The 27,244-nt window shown below is 40.5% G+C and overlaps 1 protein-coding gene across 4 annotated transcripts in view; it reads right to left on the bottom strand.

The window, feature by feature from the left end:
• The window catches only part of PAK2 (p21 (RAC1) activated kinase 2), a 1,120,998-nt gene that overhangs the window by 859,134 nt on the left and 234,620 nt on the right, over positions 1–27,244 (bottom strand). Inside the window, exon 1 of one of the 4 annotated variants that reach the window (XM_044070346.1) lies at positions 22,928–23,088. The exons of the other annotated variants lie outside the window; for them this stretch is intronic. The gene's annotated coding sequence lies outside the window, so the exon portion shown is untranslated. Of the gene's footprint in view, positions 1–22,927; positions 23,089–27,244 lie in introns of those variants that run through there. 4 annotated transcript variants of the gene reach the window in all.

Genomic DNA, 27,244 nt, shown 5'->3' on the forward strand with positions numbered 1-27,244 from the left:
CAACAGCGTCAGGGTTCTTCCAGGCGCGCTGCACAAGCTGAACCAACTCGTCTGCAGAGGTAGATGGTAGAGCACAAAAAGCCTGCAGAAAAACAGATTCCTCCGAGGAAGGGTTTTTGGGGTTCCAATCACTCTTCTGCTTCAAGATCTCAAGGATGTATCTGAAGGAGACATCTTAAAAGGCATGATCATGGGGACCTTTCCCCTTCATCGTAATCTGTATCATCTGTGAGGGACTCCTCAGGGGGAGTCCACGTGCTTCCTCTTGCATGACTTCTTCCTTGGAACTTCATCAGTGGGTGCTTCTGAGAAGGACCAGGAGGAAAGTGCACCCTGCAACAGGGTCTCCTGCAGCTCCCGTGCTCGATCTGGGATGGTGGCCTGTGACAGCTGCAGCACAGGGGGGAGGAGCATAGGGGTTCCAACACTGAAGGCTTGCTCACAGAGGCAACAGCCCTCTCCATTGCCTAGAAGGTAGGGCCACCCAAAGAGGGTTGGGAGCCCGGAACAAGGCAACCTCAGAACGTGGAGCCTCAAGCTGGATAGGTGCAGACAGGACTCCTGGCACCGTGGACGGCACCGTAGAAAGGGTCGGTGCTGAACTCTGAACCAAGGAGCCTGTAGTCCAATCCCAGGACTGAGGAAGACCCAGTTCCAACAGAACCGAAGGCCAAAGGGTCGACTCCAAGGCCAAAGTGAGCTCCACTATTGGCACCAAAGCAGAGGGTGCAGAGGGCTTCAAAACCTGCAAGGAGGATGAAGGAGAGTAAGATGGAGTCCATGAAGCAGTAATCCCAAGTCCTAGGAATGATTAGGTTTTTGAACCAGCAGGAATCCCCCTGGCTGTCAGCAGCTGGTCCGCAAGGCGCACCACATCGAGTTTAGTGAGGCTCTTGGTGGATCTAGTGGATATCCCCAAAGGGGACTCTGGACGCTCTAAGAAGGGAGTATAAGCCTGTCCCAAGAAGTGGAAGTGGTCCACAGTCTTGGAATAACGGGTCTGTCCTTGCACGTCTAATGGCGCCATCTCCAATTTTGAGACGATAGGGACGCCACTGTCCCTCTAAACTATAGGGACTGCGGGAAGGCTCAGAGCCATAAATCGGGGTTGAGGTCAAAATTTTTTTTTATCAGTCACAATCGGTGCCATAGACATTGTTGGTGCTGACAAAAGTCAGCTCCAACATTACTGACAGACTGTACTGAAACCGGTGCCATAGACTAAGACTTCTGTTCTGGTACAGACATCTTTGGAATTTTCGGTTTTGGTGGTCTTATCTTCTCACCAGAAGGTGAGGAGGGAATGGAATGTGGCCCCTCTCTTTTCAAGGAGGGGGTGAACCCTCCAACGTGGAGGGAGCCTCTAAGAAAGATAATTTGAGAAGGCCCTTCAAAATCAATTTTTACGCTCATTCAAGGTACGAGAACTAAAACCTTGACAAAAGGAGCAAGGTGGTTGTACCGAGAAAAGAGGCACTCCCAAACAATCATGAGAGTCACTATTAGGCATTTTTCTCCCACACTTCAGGCATTGTTTGAATCCTGAAGCGCCCTGTTTATCAGACATGTTAACACCGACAAAAAACAATACAAGAAAAAACAGATTACCACAACCAAACAAACAGCTGCAACTAGTTGAAATCAGAAAATACTAAATGGTATAGGAAGATTACCACAGCAGGTAGAAAGAAGTGAGTGTACCAGCAATGGTACAAAGATTATCAACAGGTAGTTGACAGGAAAGTTGGAAGAGAGACATAGCGATACACAGGTACAGGAGAACATAGGCAAAGCAAAGGGGGCTATATTAGAACATCAAAGTTTCAAAACTTCAAATGTTCTAATATCGAACCCTATTCAGAGAAAGCTGAAAACATAGAACATACAGAACAGCAATTTTTTTTTGTTCCAAAACACGCACACACACAACACAAGCACACCAAATAAACAGCAATCCACACACATACACCTAAAATCTTACACCTAATCCTACACTAAACTATACACACCACTAACTATCCACTTACCTTAACCCAAACCCTAACCCTAAGGTCCGTCACCATCGCACACTTACCTGACCCACACCCTAACTCACCTAACCCACCCTAACCCTCACGTCCACACAATCGCACACATACCTAACCCACACCCTAACCAACCTAACCCTCACTCAATCGCACACTTACCTGAACCAGACCAGTAACTTTCCACCACAGCGCTGAAAATACCGAAGCAACAGAAACGGACAGCTGAATTCTTTCCCTAGGAAAAAATCTGGTTTTCTGTTGCTTCAATATTTTCAGCTTTTGCTGAATAGGGTTCGATATTAGAACATTCAAAGTTTTGAAACTTCGATGTTCTAATGTAGACCCAAAGCAAAGTAACACTTTCCGAAAACACTCATCTATTTACAAATATCAAAATACATCAAAAACTTGGCTGACAGCTGGCTTGAAAGTGGCTTTAGGGCAACGTGGCAAATGAGATCTGAGGTAACAGGGAGAAGGGGATTATGGGCAAATCTTAGCTTGAGTGTTTTTGGCTGATGTGAACTTCGTATAATGCAGACTCGGTTCCAAGGGCTCAGAACTGAACCCATTGGTGATGGAATGAAGATTAACAATGATAAACACCTTTTCAGCAGAGGTCATGGGAGAAAAGCACCAAATATTAAGCAAAGTGTTGGCATTAGCCTGATTTGTTACATTTGAAGGCCAAAAAGAATGCTGCTCCAAGTGTACTGCCGGGGAAGTTCAACTTGGACAACGCTTTTGCTAGAAAAATAAAATTTCAAAGCTAGGACTGTCCAAAGCTTGCACTAGTTCAACCACCATCTCACATAATATCCATAAAGCTAGAGATCCAACTAATCATTTTGAAAAGGAAGGAGTATTGTGCATGCAGACCCATATGGACAGCAACCCATCCAGTTATGGGTCTATATCAGAAGAGCAAAAGTTCACAAGAACGAACGCTCTTCCGATCGAATAATGCCGGACATCGAAACGCTATTTCTGGGGTCGCAGTACAGTGAGGCTAGGAATATTTGCCCTTTCCTCACTGTAGTGTGATCTCAGAGTTGGAATATATATTTAGCGGGGTGTGTGTGGGGGGGTTGTAGCCCCCCACAATATCAAGTTCGATGTTTGTGTTTTTTTGATGTTTGAGCGTTCGTGCTTGTGAACTTTTGCTCTTCTGATATAGACCCCCAGTTACACATCGTGCAAATATAGGGTTGCACAAATACTAGGACTTCCTAACTTACAAGCAAGTTTTTTTTTTTTTTTTAAATTCTACAAAATGTATTTATTTTTACTTTTTATGGATTAGTTCATTTACCCCAGTTAATCTTTTAAACCATGACCAGGCCATAATGGTAAATGCAGTAACAAGCAAGAAACTTACTTAGGAACACAATGAAAAATGGGGAAAACAGAATACTGACGTTATAGCATTTGACAAAGACAGCATGGGCAACACAGTCAAAGGCGTGACAGCAAGTAAGTAAAACATTTACAACACATAGTGCTTAAATATACAATGTAAACTTCATCATAAATTGTAAACATGTTGCACAGCACACAGTGCTGGAAGACCTGGCCACAGTGTACTGGACTAAAATCAGCTTGTGACTGTTGCAAGGCAATGCTGGGGGCTAACAATATTTTCATCACTCACCCTAAGGAAGCAAACTAAGCCTGAAAATTTCTACAACTGAACCACCAGTACACGGACCCCAAGAACTTGTGTACTACTGTGTTAGCAGTCTCTACAGCACTTGCATTTACTTTCACCAAATAGCTGGTTTGAGAGTTTTTTTTTTTTTTTTTTTTTTTTTTTAAAGTAAGTAGTTGGTGTGTATTCCTAATCAAGAGAGACCAAGGACACAACGACTTCCACTACTGCCAGTTCAAGATACTTTACTAGTGCACAAAGCAAACACAAGCGCTTTCACGATACTGGTTCATCAGGTGTAAAAATACATTGTACAAAACGCACCCTTCTTATACTAATAAAATCACATGACATAAAACAATTAACTTCTTAAAGAGCTAACAAAAACACAGTAAAAAAAAAAAATAAAAAACAAAAAAACTATTTATAAACAGATCTGGATTGTAGTTTAGGTTGGAGGGGTGCATTATCATTAAGACCACTCCCTGCATTAGCCCTCATCCTAACAATCCTAATTCCTCCGTTTTATGCCTAACATCCCCTAGCCTCAGATAACTTATAGATATGTTACAGCTACTTGTACGTCAGTAGACTTAGTTTCTCTCTCACATTGCACTCAGTGTAGTACATTTTATACAAGTAAAACTGACAGGGCGTTTAGAGATCGCATTAGACAGCACATTTATAGTATTAAAAAATTGAATCCTTTTAATGCTTTAGCGAAGCATGTCAGAAATACAGATTATGCATACTTTTAAATTTTTAGCGATAGGCATGACACACGAGAATGTGAGGCTATGGGAGGCGCTTGTGTTTGCTTTGTGCACCAGTAAGTATCTTGAACTGGCAGAAGTGGAAGTCGTCATTGTGTCCTTGTGCTCTTTTGCTTATTTCATTTCCACTTTTTGGGACACTGAGTTTTTGGTGGTAGTTTTTCTACTATTTGGAGTGTATTCCTAATGTTCTCCAAGAGATGGTCCTAAACAGCTAAAATTACTTTCGCGAAAGCTCACACACACACACACACACACACACACACACACACACACACACACACACCAAGTCTGAATGGGAGCCTATCAGAATACAATCATTATTTTTAAAGATACTGGATTGGTTTCCAAACTGCAGCATGCTGAGGAGTGCTGAACAGGATCAATCATTTAATATTTTGTAGTCAAATGTACTGAGCAATAAAGTGTCTATCTACTATAAGTAGCCTATTGTTTTGAAATTAGAGTAATGCAGAAATGCTTACATTTGTTAGCTAGGTGAATGAAAGTATTTTATTCTCAGCTGACTGAGTACAATATTGCTTACAGAGAAACGTGTAGTTAAAGGGAGGAGTTAAAGGGAGGAAGTATCCCAATCTGATGAGGGGTACATTTAAGGCAATGGCTCAGTTACAGTGGATATAAAACATATACACACACTTGTTAAAATGCCAGGTTTTTGCGATATAAAAAAAATGAGACCACGATAAATTATTTCAAAACTTCTCACCTTTAATGTGACCTATTACCTGTACAATTCAATTGAAAAACAAACAAACCTGTTAGGGGAATAAATATAAAAAATAAAAAACGTACAATAAGCTGGCTGCTTAAGTTTGCACACCCTTAAACTAATACTTTGTTGAAGCACCTTTTGATTTAATTACAGCATTCAGTCTTCTTTGGTACACACCTGCTATCAATTAAAGAGACTGATTAACCCCAAATAAAGTTCAGCTGTCTTAGTAGGATTTTCCTGACATTTACTCAGTTGCCTGCTACAGCAAAAACCATGGTCGGAGAGAACTTACAAAAACCATGGGTTGGAGAGAACTTGAGAACTTACAAAAACCATGGTTCGGAGAGAACTTACAAAAACCATGGTTCGGAGAGAACTTACAAAGCATCAAAGGGATCTCACTGTTGAAAGGTATCAGTCAGGAGAAGGGTATAAAAAATTTCCACAGCATTGGATATACCATGGAACACAGTTAAGACAGTCATCAAAAAGTGGAGAAAATATGGGACAATAGTGAGGTTGCAAAGAAATGGACATCCCTCCAAAATTGATGAAAAGAAGACAAAAACAGGTCAGGGAGGCTTCAAAGAGAGGAACAGCAACCCTGAAGGAGCTGCAGGATTTTCTGGTGAGTACTGGTTGCGTACTACATGTGACAACAATCTCCCATATTCTTCATATGTCTGGACCATGGGGTAGGGTTGCACAGAAAAACATCCAAGCCTGGCTAAAATTTGCAAAACAATACATCAAGTCTCCCAAAAGCATGTAGAAAATGTGTTAGGGTCTGATGAGACCAAGGTTGAACTTTCTGGCTACAACTGCAAAAGGTACGTTTGGCAAAAAATACTTCACATCACCAAAAGAGCACATTCCCACAGTGGAGCTTGGTGGTGGCAGTATCAGTAACATGCTTTGAGGTTGCTTTTCTTCAGCTGGAACTGGGGCTTTAGTCAAGGTGGAGGGAATTAATTCCAAATACCAGTCACATTTGGCCCAAAACCTTCAAGCATCTGCTAGAAAGCTGAAGATGAAAAGGAATCACCTTTCATGGCCCCAAGCATACATCCAAATCAACAAAAGAATGGCTTCACCAGATGAAAATTAAAGTTTTGGAATGGCCCAGCCAGAGCCCAGACCTAAATGCAATAGAAAATCTGTGGGGTGACGAAGAGGGCTGTGCACAAGAGATGCCCTCGCAATCTCACAGATTTGGAGACCTTTTACAAGGAAGAGTGGGCAAATATTGCCAAGTTAAGATGTGCCATGCTGATAGACGCCTACTCAAGAAGACAATGCTGTAATTAAATCAAAAGGTGCTTCAACAAAGTATTAGTTTAAGGGTGTGCCCACTTGCGCAACCAGCTTACTGTATTTTTTATTTTTTACACACACCCCCCCCCAACAGATTTTTCAATTGAATTCTACAGGTTATAGGTCATTACATTTTCCCCAACAGATTTTTCAATTGAATTCTACAGGTTATAGGTCACATTAAAGGTGGGAAAAGTTTTGAAATAATTTTCTCTAGTCACACTTTTTTACATCACAAAAACCTGTCATTTTAACAGGGGTGTGTACACTTTTTATATCCACTGTATCTGGTCTCACTACCCTCTTGTAGATCTTCCCTTTCACTCTTACTGGTACCAGTCTGTCACAAATCACTCCTGACACGCTTCTCCACCCTGCCTGTACTCTCCTTTACCTCTCTTCCACACTCGCCATTACTCTAAACTGTTGATCCCAAATATTTAAACTCGTCCAACTTCATCAACTCTACCCCCTGCATCCTAACCATTCCTCTATCCTTCCTCTCATTCACACACACATTCTGTCTGCATCCTGCGGACCTTCATTCCTCTCCACTCTAGAGCATTTCTCCACCTCCCCAGGGTCTCCTCAACTTATTCCCTTCTCTCACTACAGATTATATCATCATCCGCAAATATCATAGTCCACGGGGACTCCTGCCTGATCTTGTCTGTCAACCTGTTCATCACCATTGCAAATAAGAAAAGGCTCAGAGCTGATCCTTGATGTAATCCCACCTCCACCTTAAACGCATCCATTTCTCCTACCACAGACATCACCACTATCATACTACCCTCGTACATATCCTCTACCACTGATGCATACTTCACTGCCACTCTAGACACCCTGTTATATGCTTTCTCCAAGTCCACAAAGACTCAATGCAACTCCTTCTGACCTTCTCTATACTTCAGCACTCTCAGAGCAAACATTGCATCTGTGGTGCTCTTTCCTGGCATGAAACCATGCCCGCTATTCACTTATCACCTCCCTTCTTAACCTGGCTTCCATTACTCTTTCCTTTAACTTCATGCTGTGACTGATCAATTTTATCTCTCTGTAGTTACTACATCTCTGCACATCACTCTTATTTTAAATAAAAAAAAAATTCGGTAGGCCCACTTGCATAGTAAGGTATATAAATGCTCATGCTTTGACAAATTAGTAATCCAACCTAGGGGCCGTAAGTACTTGATTTTATGTAGCTCACATGTGCTTTGTGATACATGCACACAAATACAAAACACACTCGTATCCATACAAACGTGCATCTATGCTCACAAGCAACTTATTATCTGGACTGCAGTTCACAGGGCAAGTCTAAAGGACAGAAGACAGATGCAAATAAACTGAAGAGGCCATTGTGCTTAAACCACGCAACAGACAGTACAGTATGAAGATTTCACAGAATTTCAGTGATAAAACATCCCACAGAACAATGGTAGACTGCTGAAAATCCAGTATTATCACTGAAATATTTAAAGCTCACAAAAGGCATAGGCAGCTATCAACCAGTGTAAAACCTGTGAAAACTCAGCAATACAAACAATGCCCAACAGGATACCTTACAATATTTCAAATCTAAACAGACCTAAAGTACATACTAACCCCCAAAACAGGAAAACTACAGCTTTCATTCAGCACCAATGTACCAATGCTTATGAAAATAAACTGGAACATCAAGTAATTGTAAGAAAACACTGAAAATTATAAAAACTAAATTATAAAAAAATCATCAGACAATATACACCCTTTCTGCAATCAAAACACATTTGTGGCATCTCCAACCAAGGACGCCCACAGGCAGGTGCAAGGGGGTGCACTTGCACCCCCTGGAACCAGCTGGCTGAGAAATTAATTTAAAAAAAAAAAACACAAAACTTTTTTTTTTTTTTTTTAAAGGGCGTTCCCCTTTAAGAACGCCCTTTGCATTCCTTCCAGTCGCACAGACGCAACAGGTGTCTGCGACCTGTTTTAGTCTTGTGTATCTGTGCGACCATTGGTTTGTGTCAGTCTTTCGCGCGCCTACCGGGAATTTGAATTCCAGAGGACGTTTGGACTGCGGACATGCCAGACGAATGTAGAAATGAGAGGTAGGTGTGTGCGTGTGTGTATTAGTGTTTAAGAGATGCGTGTGTGTGTGTGTGTGTGTGTGTGTGTGTGTGTGTGTGTGTGTGTGTGTGTGTGTGTGTGTGTGTGTGTGTGTGTAAGAAGGGAGGTGTATGTGTGCGTTTGAAGGAAGGAGGGAGGGAGGTGTGTGTGTTTGTAAGAGGGAGGGACTAAGGTATGGCGTGGGACAAAAGAACAGATGGAGGACGTAGCCTTTGCACAGAAAGCTGGGAACTAAACTGGAAAACCTCATACTGTGATGCAGCACTGCTATAGGGGGGTACGTATGAAGCACTGCAGGGTAAGGTTAATTTTCACAATACACAAAGTTCCGACAGATAAGGTGCTGGGAGGCGCATACAGGGACCTAGGGCATACTGTTCATTTACAGGTTGCAAAAGGTACTGATAGGCAAGATGGGTCTGGGAGGGTACATAAGAAAACACTATATCATTCTGTTGATTTCCAATATGCACAAAGCACTGAATGTTAAAATGGTGCTAAAGGTACATACTAAATATCACAGCATAGTGTTTACTTTCCACAGTACAAAAAGTACTCGCACACAAGATGATGTTTGGAGTATGGGGTGGTATATATGGGCCTCCAACTGTTCATTTCCACAATACACAAGTTGCTGATAGACAAGTCGGTGATGGGGGTTACATATGGAACAATACAGAAGGTGCTGACAGACAAGATGGTGATGGGGGTTACATATGGAACAATACACAAGGTGCTGACAGACAAGACGGTGATGGAGACGCATATTAAATGCTATAACATACATTCACTTTCAAAGCACACAAGGTGCTAATAAATAAGATGGTGCTGGGGGTGGCATCACATGTGACATTATATGTTAAAGTAAAAAGTATTGTCAATACTGTAAATACAAAGGATGCGTACACGAGATAGCTGGTGTTTGGGAAGAAAAACAAAGTGTGCACACATGAAAGTAGTACAAAGGATGCAGACATGGGACAGTTGGTGTTTTGAAGAAAAATATAGTGTGTGTATATGAGTGAAAGTAGGTGATATTAAAGTCAAAAACATAAAGGTGCACATCTTTACTTTGTACTAGGAATTTACATAACCTTGTAGTATTTTTGGAGATTGTATGCACACACACACACATATATATATATATATATATATATATATATATATATATACACACACACACACACACACACACACACGTTTAAAATATTTCAGCCTTTTCGTTTTGGAAATACTGACGTAACTGGCTATACTACTACTGCAAGTGTGTTCTTATTAAATTGACGCACGAGATGAGTATGTATATGTGACAAATTCTCATACTAATCTACCATGCTGCCATTGGTTGTTACTGCTGTTGCCAGATTTATTGTCTGCATCATGCTATCATTTTGTTTTTGTCTGTGAAATGCTTGCTGTCATTTATTACTACTGTATGATTTCTGTGGTCTTTCATTTTTGTGTAATGGCCAATGTTGTGGCCAAGAAGGGTGCTCAGAGTTCATTTATTTGATCAGCAAATGATAAATAAAAGTTAAAATAAAGTAAGAAAAGAAGCTCATTACTGTTGTCCTAGCCCCATGTTCTGTTACCATTGTAGACCAAGTAGTCCACAACCCTTTTATCCATATTTAGTAACCAGACAACCTTTATGATAATATTCCCTGAACCAGGGATATAGCTTATCATTGTTATTTGATTGGCATATGTGGTGTTTATATAATGGGGTTTATAATGCTAACCTGTTCACTGATATATGTACGGTTCAACATCATTTCAGACTAACAGAGTAATTGATGATTCTTAATCAGTATGGGATTTCCAGCTGCATGCAGTTAACTTCAGCCGAGCTTCTAATCCGACAATATTCATTCAACATTTGCAATGCTTTCCATGGTTTACAGCTCCACATTAATTGACTATTATCTTTGCCTTTTTATTTATACCTTTAGCATTCTTGTTGTAAAAGACACTGCACGCTGTACTTGCCCAGTACCCTTTACACAGTTTACTTCTGCATATTACTAGCACTATTATCTGTGTATTGTTATTCATACTCAGAACATTTATACACCACTAGCCGCCTGCATTTTAAGGTACATTTTTAACTATAATCCATAGTATGTTTGTCTGGCAGAAAGACGCATTCATCCTTCCTCTTTTTCTTCTGGAATACGTAGTTCAAAAACTATTAATGGAAGAGTACCGGTTTTTGTGTTAAAGCATTTGTATTCTTTTTCGTGGCCCTGCACATAAATACGGACGGTTCACAGGATGCAGACATCCCATTGACAGAGGCAGGGCAGGCTGGTCTGTGTGTGCTGTTGGTGACCAAATTAGAGTGTAACACCTGGTCACTAATGTAATGAAAAGACCATCTCTGGGTCAATATACAGCTGAGAGCTCGTTCAGATTTCTGTTATTGACATACAGCAGAATCTGCAAAACTTTTTGTGTTCCATGCTGGTGACTGCAAACTGGGAGCAGTATCAAATCCCATTCTGATACTCATTCTCCAAGAACAGCTGGATCAAACAAATGTTTATTGTATTAATCATTGACTTATTGGCAAGAAATGCAGCATAGTTTCCTTTGGTGAGTCCAGCATCACTACTGTTTACATATAGATAACATTCCACTTAAAAATTTGACAGTTGTCTTGGATATGCATGATGACAATATACTCTTCTTTGACCACTAAGTCTCGGTAGTCGTTAGAAAATCCTTCTACCTTGCACTAATCCTTCATGGTATCTCCCCAAAACCAAAGTTATAGTCCCGCTTTATTCGTCTCAGTGCAAATTGTACTAGAGCTTTTAAGGCGGTCACAGGTTTCCAAATCTGTTCGGTGGTGCTGCTGTTGAACTTTTATGCGAGACTAGAGCATAGTAGCACTGATTAATGCTTACACAGAGGAGTATGATTGGGTTTCGGATAATAAACTAGCTTGTTATTAGAGGCATGTACCCTTTGGCATATAACTCCCTAAGCATCTAAAGCAACTTCAGAGCCCTTAATGTTTCCTCTCTAAAAAGATCTCAGGTCTGAGTACCCTTAGCCATTCTGATCGACTAAATGCTTTGCCCCTCTCCAATACCATACAGACTCCTGAGGGGTGATTTCAGCTTAGACTTCTATACTACAAATGACGCAGCACTCTTTGAAGTCCTTCACTTAAAGACAACTAGTGGTAAAGCAAACACCTGCTCTACAGAGAGGGAAGAGTGTGTGTGTAAGAGGGAGGTGTGTGTGTGTGTGTGTGTAAGTAAAGGGGGGGGGGGTCATACCTCACAATTATCCAGATTTTTGCCTCATATTTTTGGTTTCTCATAAAATTGTGTTTTTTCTTGCAAATCACTGGGGATTGAAGTCAAAATATTAGCAGACATTTGAGGTTTAGGCTTCATATCCTCAGAAAATGCATACTAATACAAAACGTGTTCTTCTATCCACTTTCTAAGGAGGTAGGGATATGTATGTGTGTGTCATACCGCAGAACTGTGAAGATTTTCACATAATGCCCAGATTTTTGCCGTATATTTTTGGTCTGTTCCTCATTAAAATTATTTTTTGACAAACCACTGGGATGAGCTAAGGATTAAAGTTACTAAATAATAACGTGTACTTGAGCTTTAGACGTCATCCTTTAGAAAACTTATTCCAATACAAATCCTGTTATTGCAGCAACTTTCTAAAAGGGTCCCTAGTTTTAGGCCCTTGTCCCCAACATTATAACAGGTTTTGTCCAGATTTCTTGTGCTAAGAGATTGAGAGGTAGTGTGTGTGTGTGTGTGTGTGTGTGTGTGTGTGTGTGTGTGTGTGTGTGTGTGTGTGTGTGTGTGTGTGTGTGTGTGTGTGTGTGTGTGTGTGTGTGTGTGTGTGTGTGTGTGTGTGTAAGAGTGAGGTAGACTACCCCTCAGCTGTGTAGGTTTTTGCCCATATTCCTCCTAAAAGGATTGAAGTTGCTAAATAATAACAGACATTTGAGTTTTAGACGTCATATCCTTTAAAAAAAATGAATACTAACAAATTCTGTTATTTTTAGCAATTTTCTAAGTTCATGAGGGCAATATTTATAATCTGTCCCTGTTTGTTTTAGGCTTTGTCCACATTTCTTGCACTAAGACAATGAGGGGGGTGTACACGTGTGAGAGAGTGAAATGTCCTAGTTAGAGTTATCAGGTGGAATTTATTTTCCAGTGCATATTTAAGGAATTGTGAGTTTCAAGGGAAGAGAAGTTTACTGCTGCTCATGCTAAGTTTGCTTAAAATGTACAACTGTTTTGTTCAGCAAATGTTATCACTATTGTCATACAGAATTTTAAAGCAGTGTTAGTAGCACAGCAGGTAGCATACTTGCATCTTGATGTAGAAGGCTATAGGTTCTACTTCCACAGCATGTAGATTTGTATTTTAAGGAGATAGGGTGCTGCAGTCCTGAGTATGTCCTCCTTTGGAGGAAATGCCTAGTAACTATGAACCTGTTTTTCAGCTTGCCACCCATTCCTTATTGCAATATACTAGACTACCATTTTTTTTAATGTAGCATGGGCAATTTATTCTTTAAGGGCAGTAGGCACTGAATTTGTAGATGAAACACTGAAATATAAAGTTGTTTTCTAGCAGCAACCTCTTCATTAGTTTAAGATCTCTTTAATGTGGAATTATTCAGATGACTTTTACTTCTGCAGAGACTGTGCATACTGACTGACATTGGCGGACTGTAATGACAGAAGTTTAAGTGGCCTTTTATGGCTGAAATGTTCTGAATTTGGCAGTTTGTCATTATTGTTTCATATGTTTTGTTTCACTGCTTGCTGGAAAACATTCAAAACTATAAATTTAAAACACACTAACAAGTGGTGTTGTATTATAGAAGGGATATAATATATTATAATTAAAACAATCTGTATTATAAGTATGTACACTTCTTATGCATGGCTACTTTGGTTTATCACAGTAAGAGGAAGGATACTGTAATGTCTGTATCAAGAAATAAGGTCTAAAGCTTTTAGTTAAGCATATAATGAAGTTGTTCACATCACTGATAATAGACCCAGTTTCATATAACTAAGGGTCAACCACACAAAAGAAGAAAACACCCAGAATTTCCCTCATCCACTCAGTAAAACTAAACTTGAAAAAAGAATTAATAATGTGCATATATTAGGGCTATTGGAATTATCTTTAAAAAGATGACGACTTGCAACTGTGTCAATGTTGGGATTATGAAGAAATGCTTGATTAAGCATTAATTAAAATATATACATAATTTAGGGACTGCACACAGTTTAAGTTAACTACAGCTATAATGTGTCATGCATTCAGAGCACAGAATGCCAGCTTTTATTTAAACATCAACTTGTGTTACTGAGAGCTAATCTTGGAAGCCAAATAACACTAGTGTTATAAACTAATCTGTTTAAATCTGTATAATATGAACAGGCTCATGGGACTCAGTTTAGTGTCCTACATGAGAAATACTGAGCTAATTAACACTATTCACAGCTAATGAATACTATTCCCCAGTAGTTGTTTCTAAGTCACTTATAAATAAATAAATAAAACAAGGGGAAGTATTTTGAGATAAAACAAATACCTTGTCTTTATAGTAGGTAAAAAGGAAAACTCTGTTAGTACCAAAGTAAATAAAATGATTATTAGCAATGAATGAGAAATTATTCCAGTATAGAGAACTAACTGAACAGCCAAGCCATCTTGATCAGAATTCAAAAGGGCTGGCAGCTGAAAGTTCACTTGAGTTAGTTGCAATGTACGTGGGGGTATGTACAAAAACTTTATCATGGATTCCTAATTAAATCTAGATATCTGTAATCATTGTAGAAGTAAAGCATAAAACAGTATGCACACGGTGAGAATTTTGAACAGTGTTTATGGCAACTGGGGAGAAATAGCCAAGTAATGGGACCCTGTAATGGCTGTGTGAGCGGAGGGGGTGGGGCTGTGTGGGCTGGGCTCTGGGTTTGCACCCCCCTGCAAAAAATCCTGCGGGGCACCCTTGTCTCCAACATATAAAATATTGCGCCAGTCATATTTAAATCCAGCCACAAATGCATTTTAATTTACCAATTCTGCCATTTCTTTAAGGGTTCAGTGTAAATGTCAAGTATCAAAATGAACTGCTACTTTGTTTCAAGTTGTAAAAGATTAATGACATCGCCTCCTAATTTATTAGGTAAAACCAAAAAATAGACGCTGCAAACTAGAATGCTTAATTATTTTAGAAACAATAGCAATAAAAATTATGGACGTGATCACAAATTAATATTTGCACTTCAAACTTTACAGATACCGAACTTAGACAGGGATATATCCACCTTCTTATGACACTAAGCATACTGGTAATTCTTATGGGATGCTATTAATGGGTTGGGACTTGACAGCTGTTTAAATGAAATAATGCTTTAGCTGACTTAAGTACACAGTGCTTTTCAGAATGCACTGGTTTGATCGGTGGAGTTGCCTTCCAAACACAGAGATTTAATTCAATTTAATAGTCTCCAATTAACCTAGAACAACTATGGTTACAGAACTGTGAGGATAACAAAGTTCCCCCTTACCCCACGGCTGCACAGTCTTGGAGGTAGTACATTTAGAGATAAGGTGACATTTCTTTGGTCTTCACTTTGTGAAATTACTATTTTCATTTGCACTAAATGTGGAACATGGCCCAATACTCTCACCGTTTCTTAAGATGGGGGGGGGGAACAACATATGGAAGCTTATATGTTATTTCAAAGTGTTTTATAAGATTAGTCTTACAACTACTAAGCATTCCAGCTTTCTACATGGTAAACCACCACTGTACAGCCAGTGCAAAGCAAAAGAGTCAGCAACACTGGGAACAAGCCTGAGCTCCAAGAAAAAAGGAAAGGATGAAGCAGCCAAATACCTGTTCTTTTCAATGGGGAAGATGCTTGTCTGAAAACTGCAATATGACACCAGTTTGAGGCCAGTGGGACTGCAAGTCTTGGCACCTAGGAGAGTTGACAGTAGATGAGGGTAGACAAGCTGCGCACCTACTGCTGCCCGCTCTACATACAACACAACCAAGGTGCATGTCATAACTGTGTGCCTGCAAAGTCACCATAAATGGCAATCCAGTCTGCCCCTTTGCCCTCTCCATAGCATGACAGTTGTAAGGCTCAGTCCTCCATCCATCCACAACCTCTTTTCCCATTTTTGTACATCAGGTTGGGGTGTCATTTCAACAGGGAAGTTACAGCCATGGTTCATACCACTGGGTGGCTAGCCCTGCCACTGTTATTCTTCCAAACACTCACATGCACACTCACTCCTATGACCAATTTATAGTGTCCAATCCACCTAATGCATGTCTTTGGAATGCATGTCTTTGGAATGTGGCAGTAAAACGGAGCACCCAGAGGAAACCCGTACGAACAAAGGAAGGGCACGCAGACTACACACAGAAGGGTCCCCCCAGCCAAGAATAGAACTGCCCTCAAGACACACTGAAAAAAATATTCCTGGGAAGGGACACACTGGGCTGGAAGGAAAGGTACAACAGATAGAGCAGGCTGCGGTGGTACTACAGTGCTAGCAAATTAGAAGAATGGCACACACAAAGGAACTCAGTTTAAGAAAGCAGCAAAGCCTAACCGAAAATAATGAAGTAAATGCAACTCATGGCAGAATTACAGAAAAAAAACTTATTTTTTTCTCATAAAGGCTTAAGAAAAAGAAACAGCCATAGTGTACTTTTTGCTTAGCAAAGCTATAATGAACAAAGCTCAACATTATGCAACTGGAGCTTTTAGATGAAATGTTAATCTGTATCCTGGTTTTCAACCTCTAGACATAGAAATAAGGGAAAAGCCATCGAAAAATTAGGTTCAGAGAGCCAAAACTATGGATGTCTAATATGCATACAGTATGCATATTCACCCAGACAGGCCACTTCATTTCAGATATGACTGTTGAGAACCAGTGTACAACCATATATGCAAAACAAGTAGATAATCACAGATATACTTTCTCTTATTAATAAAACTTTCTAACATACAAGCAGCATATCACAAAATACTGCCTATGACGAAAAAAGTACAGATATCTTGTCCATGGTCCAGCAGAAAAGGACACCCATACTGTTTTGTGGGTACAGTTCTGACCAGAGGCAGAACCCTTCACAAAGCAACCCTGGATAAAGAGTTGAGAGGCTGAAAGACCACAGGAATCTATGCATTCAAGTCTATCCAGATCTGAGGTGGCCAGAGACCCTGTGAAAGGGGTGGGCAGGGCTCTGGCATCTTCCTGGACATACACTAATGTGGCTTGAGTATATACTTTTCATGAACTTGTCAAGAACCCTTTTTTGTCCGAAGACAGGTGCAAAGAGGGCACCTAATCCCTTGAGAGATTAACACAACTTAAGAGTTTGCTTAACTGCCTTTCACAAGCTCGCTATAAAACCGGTCAAGATTTTTAGGAGCAGGTGTGAGCAGTCAGTTTCCTGTGACACTGTCATGAAATTAATCAAAAAAGAATAGTATACTACACACTTAGGTTGATCCTTTGCTAAACTAACTTCAACAAATATATGCAAAGGGTCAGCCTAAGCTTGTAGTTGTATACCATCCTTTTTTGTATTATTTGCACGATTTTCTTCATTCTTGGTTTCTACTGGGGGGTATGGGTTTTTCTCCTCTTTTTTGTGTTTTTCTCAAAAGTAAATTTTAGATTCCGATTTAAAACTGGATGCATCCTTTTTATGCCAAATCCGTAGTTTAGAAAACATTCATATCACTGCTGCCTAACCACAAATGTCTCCATCCAAGGGGAAGGCATACACTCTTCAGTAGAAAAGTTCCTGTTCAGGGTCCTGTCCAAATGATATCCAATCAACAGGCATCTCCACCAAAACACCTGGAAAAGTTGTGTGCAAGGAAGCAGCAGAAACAGTAAACATCAAAACCAGAATCAATGGTATGCCAATGGCCAATTAAACGTCTGAGTATCGGAGATAAATAAACTTTCACCACCCCCGTCCCCAAAGTTACAACATATTGCCCTGAATCTGTCCCTCTCTTCTTTGGATCCCCTTAATATAGTATGGTTAGTTGGAAGAATAAGAGGTGTCAACTGGGTTTCACCCAGAAAGAGGGTGGACTAAGTTAATTCTGGAGCCAGTTCAAAAAGTGGCACCACCTGAAACACTAGACTTGGAAGTACCTGCTGTCTGTTCTTTAACAGATGCAGTACACACAGTCCTATTTTCTGTTTTATGCTTTTCTAATGACCACTCATTTGTTTCATCTGAGACTTTCTACAGGTTTAGCACAACAGTTACCTGAACAAACGGTACCCTGTGTAACACCCTGCAAGTTTCACTTTACATCTTAAGATTCGGATTCTGAATCCTTCTAATTAAGGCTTCTTTCATTAAACATGATGCACAAATTAATCATAATGCACATAACACTGAATATTGTGCACTTTTCCTAAACAAAACAAGGAATTGTACAGAATATTCTGAGGAAATATGGTGCAGTAAAGATCACTCGTTTACATTCTGTGGGGACATCACTTAATTCTTTAAAAAAAAAAATCTGCACTTAACTTTATTTGCTTGAGTCTCTTGTTTCAGGTCATAAAGGATTCCATTAGAAATGAATGCAAAGTGAAAATACAGCAAAGTTAAAAATAATTTACTTCAATAGGTAAAAAGGAAGTGAAGCAAAGACGGGCTGCTTTTTAGCCAAACTGGTGGTGCAAATGAATAAATCCCTGACTACAGTCCAGCCAATCTGAGTATGATTAGCAACTCGGGTACTTGACAAAGCTGTCAAAGGATGGGTTGTGCACATCCTTTGTGGGGGGGGGGGGGGGAGTAGTGCAGAGACTGTCATGGGCCCACAAAAAGCCGGTCACACTGATTTTTTTGTTCCGATTAACACAGTTGTCTATACACATCCAATGAATGGAGGACTCTTTCTCCCTTGTTCTGAAGGTTAGGAAAGAAGGTAGGTAGGGTGGATGGTCAAGTTCACAGACATCTCTGTAACCATTTTAGGCATAAAAGTGGGGTTGGTCCTAACATACTCCATCAGGGTGAAAAATGATGAAGGGCTCCACAACCATGGGACTGAAGTTCTGATGCTTTTTAGCTAAAGTAACTGCTAGCAAAAAAGCAGTCTTCTAGGTCGAGAACTTTTTGTTAGCAGAAGCAGCTAGCTCGAAAGGAGTAAGGATAAGCTTCTCCAAAATGAAACAGAGATCCCACAGGGCAATAGGTTTTCTTGGGGGGGGGGGGTCTAATGTGGAGAACATCTCTCAGAAACAGTTTCAAAAGTGGATGGGAAAAGAAAGGGGGTTGAAAAGGCAGATGAGCTGAAAAGTGAATTTTTAATGCTGGATTAAGAAAGCCTTTTGTCAAAAACTCCCAGAGAGGTATGAATGGATCACAGGAACCACAGTTTGAAGAGAGTTCTGTCCCTTTTCATTTTTATCACTGGAGCTAGGCATCTGGTGAATGGCTTGTCTGCTGCACCCAGGTTAAAGGACAGAGCACAGAACTGATAAACCTCATGTGAGATTTTTCTATAGGAAGGTGGAGGTATGTAACCTTTAGATCTAGGGTTACGATGCAGGCATTGGGGAAGTCATGGGCAGGAATTTTTGAAGAGTTAGCATTGTGAAATTTGGTACTTGCAATTTGAGTCTTGTCAGGTCCAGAACAAGCCTCGAAGTATCCTCCTCTTCTGAGATGAGAAAGTCTTGAATAAAAAGCTCTTTCCTAATGAAATGCGGAGTACTGTTTCTCCAGAACCTTGGGTGTATAACAGCTGGATTTGTATTATGGCCTCTGTCTTTTGGTTTGGACAGATACCTGGGAAGCCTAAGCAAGACAAAAGTTGTTTGAACCGAAGTTTATAACTCCTTTTTATGATTTTTAGTACCAAGTGATCCCTGGAAATGTGGTTCAATTTTTTTTAATAAGAGAGGCAGCCGTCCTCCAAATATGTGGGGAGGGAGGTGGAGAAAGTAAGGCCCATGGTACAGTCATGATTGCTCCCTGATGGGACCCTGCTGACATATCCCATAGGCCTTGGGGAATCTGCATGCCACTGTTTTGTTTGCTGATGCTGCCTATGTCTCCTTCCCCTAAGTCTCCTGTGTCTTGGTTTAGATTGGAAGGGCGGAAAGGACTAGTGTTTGGGAGGATAGTTGTGACTGAAACGCAGTGGTTGAAACTGAAGAAAATCCTTTACAGTTTGCATGGATTAGGCCTAATCTTCCATATTTTTAAGTACTGCTTTAGCCTTAGGACCAAAGAGAAAATCTCTGTTCAAAGGACCACCCAAAAGACTGGATTTAACAACTTCAGCGAGATAATGCTCCCTCAGCCAGTCATGCCTTCTAAAGACAGAGCCTGTAGCTGCTGCCCTGCTGGATGCTTCCCAATCATAACCCCAATGCAAGGAGTGCTTAGCTACTTGAGAGCAGAACTGCACAAGTCTAGCAGATCCTTGGAGAGTGCCTTATTTTCATTCCCTACCACTTGTTTCTTCATCTGGACTAATATGGTCCCCTGATACTTGACCATATGAAATCAGTAATTTAGGGACCTCAACCAGGGTAGCAGAGCTGTAGACATTCTACCCTTCTTTGTCAGTTGGCAGGGTTTTTATTTTGAAGTGCTAGCTTTAGTTGCCTTAGGATCCTGGGTCATCACTTCAGGGTCTGCCACATGGTTCTTGAAGAGATGCCTATCGTAATCCAGATCTCTACAGAATCTGTCTGGTTTCCAAGGGGCAATGGGGAGGAAAGAAGCATACAGCAAATCATCATCCACAACCTCTAAAATAGGAGGAATGGCAAGAGTTTTATGTTCAGGGTGTTTTAGGAATTCCCAGACCATCTTCTTGGATTGTGGGAAACCCTGAACTTCCCATCTGAAGTGCTCCCACTGGATATGCAGGGTCTCACCAAAAGTAAAGCCCTTAGGTGGGGAAGCTGAGTTAAGGTTCTCATCAGAATTTGAATCCCCAAAGGAAGCAATACATAAACCTTCCTTCAAAAGGTAGCTTCACCATTCTCACTCTAACAGTCAAAGAAATCCAGAAGACTTGGGGGGGGGGGGGGCTCTTCCTTTTACCAGGAGACGCTTCAGGGGCAGAAACTGGGAGGGAAAGGTATCTGGATCTGATTAGTGATCAAATCCTCAGCCAGCCTAACCAGGTCCTATTGGCTGGTCTGAGAGTGGGAGTGACAGCCGAAAAGCTGGCTGGGGTAAGCAAGGTGAATCTTTTAATATGAAAGGGCTTAAACTTGGCCCTAAGGAAGTGATAAGAGCTATGGCCTGGATGCGGATGAATAGCCAAATCCCTAGAATGGGGAGTTGATGTGATCTCCCAAACAGGGAGCTCTGGTCACCCCTTCAACAGTTTGTGAGTGGTTGTCAAAAGCTGGAACCTGCGAAGCAGCTCTGGACCCAAGCAAAGAGCAAAATTCTTCGGCTTGTGCAGAACTAGAGGGACCTAGAACATACTGAACTCCAAATGGGTCCAGATAGTGGCCTGTGACAACCACAATTGAAAGGGACTGTAAAAGCATTTCACCATAGACGATAACATGAGTGGATACAAGGAAGGCAAACAAGTGTCACCCCGTACTCTATGCTTTGGACACTTCTTAAACCTAGGGAGATCAACCTCAGTCCAACTGGTGAGCGACACAGTAAAAGAAAGCCCTGATAACTCGCTGAAGGGGTTAGCTGAAATCTCAGCCCAACACCTGACTAACCTACAATTAAAGCAAGCACCTAACGGATAGTTAGCGACTTCATATGTTCTGCTCCTAAACAAGTAACTGGTGTGGTAACTGCTTGCCACAGTGTAGACAGTTAACTTTCTCTGACACTTGTCATGAAACATAAGAAAATCTCCCAAACAAGGCACTTAGTCTTAGATTAATTTTTCTGGTGAGGACAAACCGACACACTGACTAGCACTATGCTTTGGGTTCAGACAGCAAGAAAATACCAAGGTTATGATGCCAGCTGACTCCCTTTATACCCGGACATCTCAATGTTTGTTAGGGAATTCACTGGCTCCAGGAGGAGGATGACATTTCTGTACTATTCAGGCCAGCCAAGGGATTTCCTGCCATCAGAGCCCATCAGTTAGGGCTGCAACAGGGAAACACTAAGAACATCTTAAAATTGCTAGAACAGGTTTTCGATCATCATGCCTTGTCTGAAGATAACAGGTTTAAACACAAATATCTGCTACCGTAGGTTCATAGGCAAGTAGTGGGCTAGCTGCCCTTGTGGGTCATTTTAAACCTAGACAATTTCCCATCCAAAAGAACAAAATCAAACCCTGTGCTTTGTGTTTGACAGGTTAACACCTTAACCATTATACTAACCCCTTATCATTCAGTAACTTCAACCATCACTGATTTGCCTAAAAATGTTTTGAGGAACACTCCAAAAGTGAAGCAAAAATCTGGACATTCTACAGAATTCGGGAGAGTTGAAAGGTATAAAGGCTAATGCAAGGATTTTCCTTGTTTACACCAACAATACATATCTTTCACATTTTGGCTTCTTTTTTTTTTGGTCTCCAATTCATACCTGTCAACAGGTTTAAAAAATGGTTCAAAAACAAAGTGGGACCATAAACTATTTTCCAGAATATTTTCTGTGGCCAAACCACTCACTAGCCAGAGTCCTTGGGAAATACCGTTTTGAAAACACCAATCTCTACTTATACTAGGCACACTAACTACCAAACCTAAAATGAGATGCAAAACAAGACGATGCATATGTCAGGGTGATACTCCTGTGCAATGTCAAACAAAAAAAGTATAGATTCAAAGACTGCTCACAAGTTAGTGTGTTCAATCGCGTAATAGTAGTCACATTGCCTAGAGCCAAAAATTCATGGGTGTTTCTGCTTCTCAATTTTCTTCTCTGCAGAACTATGCAAAAATCAGCTGCTGTCTGAAAAAGGAAGACTGTTCATACTTCTGGCTAGATTGTTCCCATAAAAACTGAACTACTCAAAGTACGCAGACTTTGAAAAACCGTTCGGCTGAACTGCAGTTTCACAGAATCTATTCTTAACAAAAAAAACATACAGAAGGTAGCCAGTCAACAAGTAACATTTCATGACTATGCAGTGAATCGTTTAAATTAACACGAACAAACTACAAGGCAAAACTCTACTGGCATATCACAATAAACCATACAAAACTAGAAGTATTAGCAGGAATGTGCACATGACTTAGTCTTACTTCAGGCTACCGTCTGAACCAATTTAGCAATACTTACAGAAGTTGCAGCTTTACTGGGCAGCAAAAAAGAAGAAAGAAAATGTCCATGGTTCTAAACGAATAGCAGCAGCTGCGGAAAGGCTATTTAACTGGCCTCCAAAAACAAGGTGTTTTATTAAGTGTTCATGCTTCAAGCTCTAACCACAACTAAACCTCTCTTCCTGTTCAGTCAGACGTCAAGTGGCATCAAGGCAGAACATGTTAACCAATAGGAGTAGCTTAATAAAGCCAACATCTACCATACTTCCTTAATTCTTACTCTGACCTTTTTTGGCGATACTTGCAAAGCAACGGTTTAAGACAGTTTGAGGTCTTTAAATATGCAAGAATACACAAGATTGAAATTCAAGTATTTTGACTTGATATTCATATCTTTCTAAGGTGGTTAAAAAGGCACATGAACAAGACTATGACTAGATCTGTTTTAGCACAAGCTGCTCTTTTTCAAGACAGGGAAAAAAATCTCAAAGAAAACACACAACTTTTCTAACAACTCTGCCACAATATACAGGACAGCAAAATTATATGTACAAATTCCGAAAAAACACACGTCAGGGTAAGATTACAGTACATCTCATAACACGTGGCTTACACAGCAGGTATATACTCTACCATCTGACCCCATCTCTCTCAACCGCTTAGCACAAGAAATCTGGACAAAACAAAAAATAATGGGGAGACAAAGGCCAAAATATAGGGACAAGTATTTCAAATATTGCTCTTATAAACTTAGAAAGTTGCTACAATAAAAGGTGTGTTAGCATGTAGTTTCGGAAGGAAATGAAGTCTGAAAATGGGTGCCACAGTTGCACAGAGGGTAGCATTGTTGCCTCACAGCGAGAGGTTGCACGGTTTGACTCTCATCTGGGGTATCTTGTGTGTGGAGTCTGCATGTCCTGAGTGTGTTTGCATGGATTTTCTCTGGGTGCACCAGTTTCCTCCCACATTCCAAAGACCTGCAGTAGGTGGACTGGACACACTAGACTGGCCATAGGGGGAAAGTGTGCATGCATTTGTGGTGTGGAAAAACTACCGTGGCAGGGCTAGAAACCTGGTGGTGTAAACCTTGGCTCTAGACTGTCAGTGTTGAAGTGATTCACCAACACCATGTGCAAAAATGGAAAAAGGGGTTGTGGATGGATGGAGTCTGAAAATCAAACGTCCGTCATTATTTAGTAACCTCAATCGTCAATGATTTGCCAGAAAACCACAAATTTTAAGAAGAGACCAAAAATGAGAAATCAATAGTTGAGAATATGTCTAACCCAAGGTCGAGCTTTCATGACATCCTGGGGGACCAACCCTTCACATACACAGATGTTAGCATGTCAAAGTATAAAGAGAAGTCCCTGTAGCAATATTGTTCTACAAAGTGGGCTGGAACTGCAGAAAAATTATCCTAAAATCAAATAAGAAAAAGAAAGATGGGGGGGTGCAGGCAGGGATCCTGTACTACTGCAGTGCCTTTACTCAAACAGTATACTACAAAAAAACTACACTACGCCCACAGTTATGTTGATTATGCTCATAAAACTGCACTATGCTCATTTACAAGCATCAGTACTATAGAATGAACCATAAAAGTGGGGAAGCACAAAACGTACCCTAGCTAGTCGCAGGCCTAGGATGAGAAAACATACAATAAACCCTAGATAGAGCTACAGATTCATACCCTGTCCTACTCCTGGACAGGATGCCTAGCCTGTAATGCCTTCAAAATATACAACTGCTGTCTCAAAAATGTGTGTAGAAATATTCATAAAAACATATGCAGTTGTAGAAGCTCCTGTGAAATGTGATCTAATCAGGCCTTAAAACAATTTTCTAATGCAGCCATAATAAAATGCAATACACCTGCCATTTACATGGATAGGGTTTATTTTAAAAGGAGTCTTCTTTACTTGCCAAGCATAAAGGACACAGCATTGCCTTTGTCTGCTTAAAAGCCTTAGTTCAAAGACAGACTTCAGTCTATGCATAAGGAAACTGCAAGACTACTCCACAAGTTTGTAAAGAAAACTGAACGATAAATGGCTTGGTTGAGTGCAGTTACCAAAATCACTTAAGGGAAAAAAAAGGCTACCTTGCTTTAACAGTGACCATGCAAGGAAGGAAGACATTACACACACACAAGGGCCAAAAACTCAGACCAGTCTAGTCAAAATGTTTTGTTACCAGAAAAAAAAAAACATTGGGGCAGTGGGAACTTCACAGCAACTGAGGATACAGTTTCAAAGGAGGCCTGGGTTAGTTTCTCCAGAACAAAAATTCAGGTTACAAGAAGAAGGTATCAGTTTCTTTGTGAAAGAGGGTCTTGCATGACAGACCAACAAACTGCTTTACAGAAGCTAAAGATCACATGAATAGCAAGCTGACCAAAATGGATAAATACAACCTTAAAGGATAAAAGCCATCTCTCAAATAATGTGAGAATAAAAAGGAGGGCTTGTGGGACCTTGGCGACAATGCCATTAGATGTGCACAAACCTGATGCACAGAGGCAGATAAGACTTCTTAGTAGTAAGTTTCCTGGCCTCCCTTCAAATCCAAGAACTCAATGGAGAAAAAGACTGCCACTGAAATCCAAGTTTGATCTTCCAGGTTGCAAAACTGAGAATTTAGGTCCGGGTATATTAGCTATCCTTGTTGCTGTAATATTAGGTTGCATGCCACGGAGAACACCCTACATCCTTTGATGCCGAATTCCTTGAACTGGGATAATTAGGATTGCCATGGCCATCAGGAACAATCCAGTTTTGCCCTGTATGAGCTTCACCACTATTTTGTGTATAAAGGATGAAGAACAGAAGATGTACAGAAGGGTTGTGCTCCAAGAGGAGGCACACAAATCCACTGCTAGGCTGTCCTACATTGGTACCTGGAGCAAAATCGTGGAATCTGGTAGTTCAGTGGGGAAAGTAGAGAGATCAATCTTTGGGTGACAATACAAGGGTAAGGTTTTGAAAGACTTTTGCATTCATCCATGGAAACTGGAATCAGACCTTGAGAGGATCCACTATGGATTGCTGTACCAACAAAAACATACTTAGAGCTAGATGCCAGATTAACCAAAATGACTAGTTTGCAAAGCAGTTGAGGGAAATGCCCTAATTGTTGCTATAAATATGATCATCTCCATCCACCTTTCATAAGACTGGCATCAAGGCCTGAAACTATAAGGAAGGTTAAAAATAGTCTCCCCTATTGAAATTCCGGCACTCAAAAAGCCAAGGGCCAACAAGTCAAAAGGCTAAAAACCTAGCTGAAGAGCAAATTTAAGATCACTCATCTTGTTTAAACTATTTTTTTTTGCAAGGGTGGCAAGCCCCCTGCACCCCTGATGTGGGAGGAAGCCCCCCACACCTCCTGAACTTTTATATATCATCTCAGAATGTGCCATACTCAGAGAAAAGGGAATATTCTACAAAATGACCATTTCGGACTTGGCACATGCAAATTCGTTGTTTTGGCCATTCAGTCTCTGTTTTGAGACTTATCTAGCAGGTCCTGATATTTAAAATAGATACCTTAATATTACCTTTCTTTTTTGTTTCAAGTACCTGGAACACAGAAGGTACCAGTTTGTCATTCCGTTCTCTATCCTGGCTTGAAACAGGTGAAATTAAGATCAGCTTCTCTTTTTGGTTTGACAAAGGGAATTCCACGTTTCAATGCTGTTTCAATGAATGTGAGTTTCAAGGGCAGAGAAGTTTTAATGCTAAGTTTTCATTGTGAGACTGCATTCCTTTGTTTAGCAGATGACTTAGTGTTTGTGCTGTAAAATACAAAATAAAACTTTCAAATGAAGTCCAACTCATCATAGAAGTAAAGCAGTATGCACATTAGTGTTTATGGTAAATGGAGTGAAATAGCCAAGTAATGGTTCATTGGAATGGCTGCAGAGGTTCCATTCAACCATGATTTTGTCAGGGGGGAAGGGCAGCAAACTCAGACAGGCCAAGCTGAACTATACCTCCCAACTGTCCAGATTTTCAAAGAATGAATAGATTTTTGCTTCTTATTTTTGGTTTGTTCTTCATAACATTTGTAGTTTTCTGGCAAATCATTTAGGAATTAAGTCACTAAATAATGATACACTGAGTTTCAGACATCATAACCTTCAGAAAAATGCATGTTAAAGAGCTGTTCTATCAACTGTCTCAATTTATACAAGAGCAATTTTTAGTACTGCTTATATGTGCCCCCAATATATTTGGCCTTCAGATTTACTGCATTAACAGGTTGAGAGGTACATGCAAATAAATTGCTTTATAGAATTAGGCATAGCCAACCTCTCAACTGTCCCCGATTTTTG

This window comes from Protopterus annectens, chromosome 4.part1 (genome assembly GCF_019279795.1).
Source record: "Protopterus annectens isolate FY-2018-M chromosome 4.part1, PAN1.0, whole genome shotgun sequence".
Classification (NCBI taxonomy): domain Eukaryota; kingdom Metazoa; phylum Chordata; order Ceratodontiformes; family Protopteridae; genus Protopterus; species Protopterus annectens.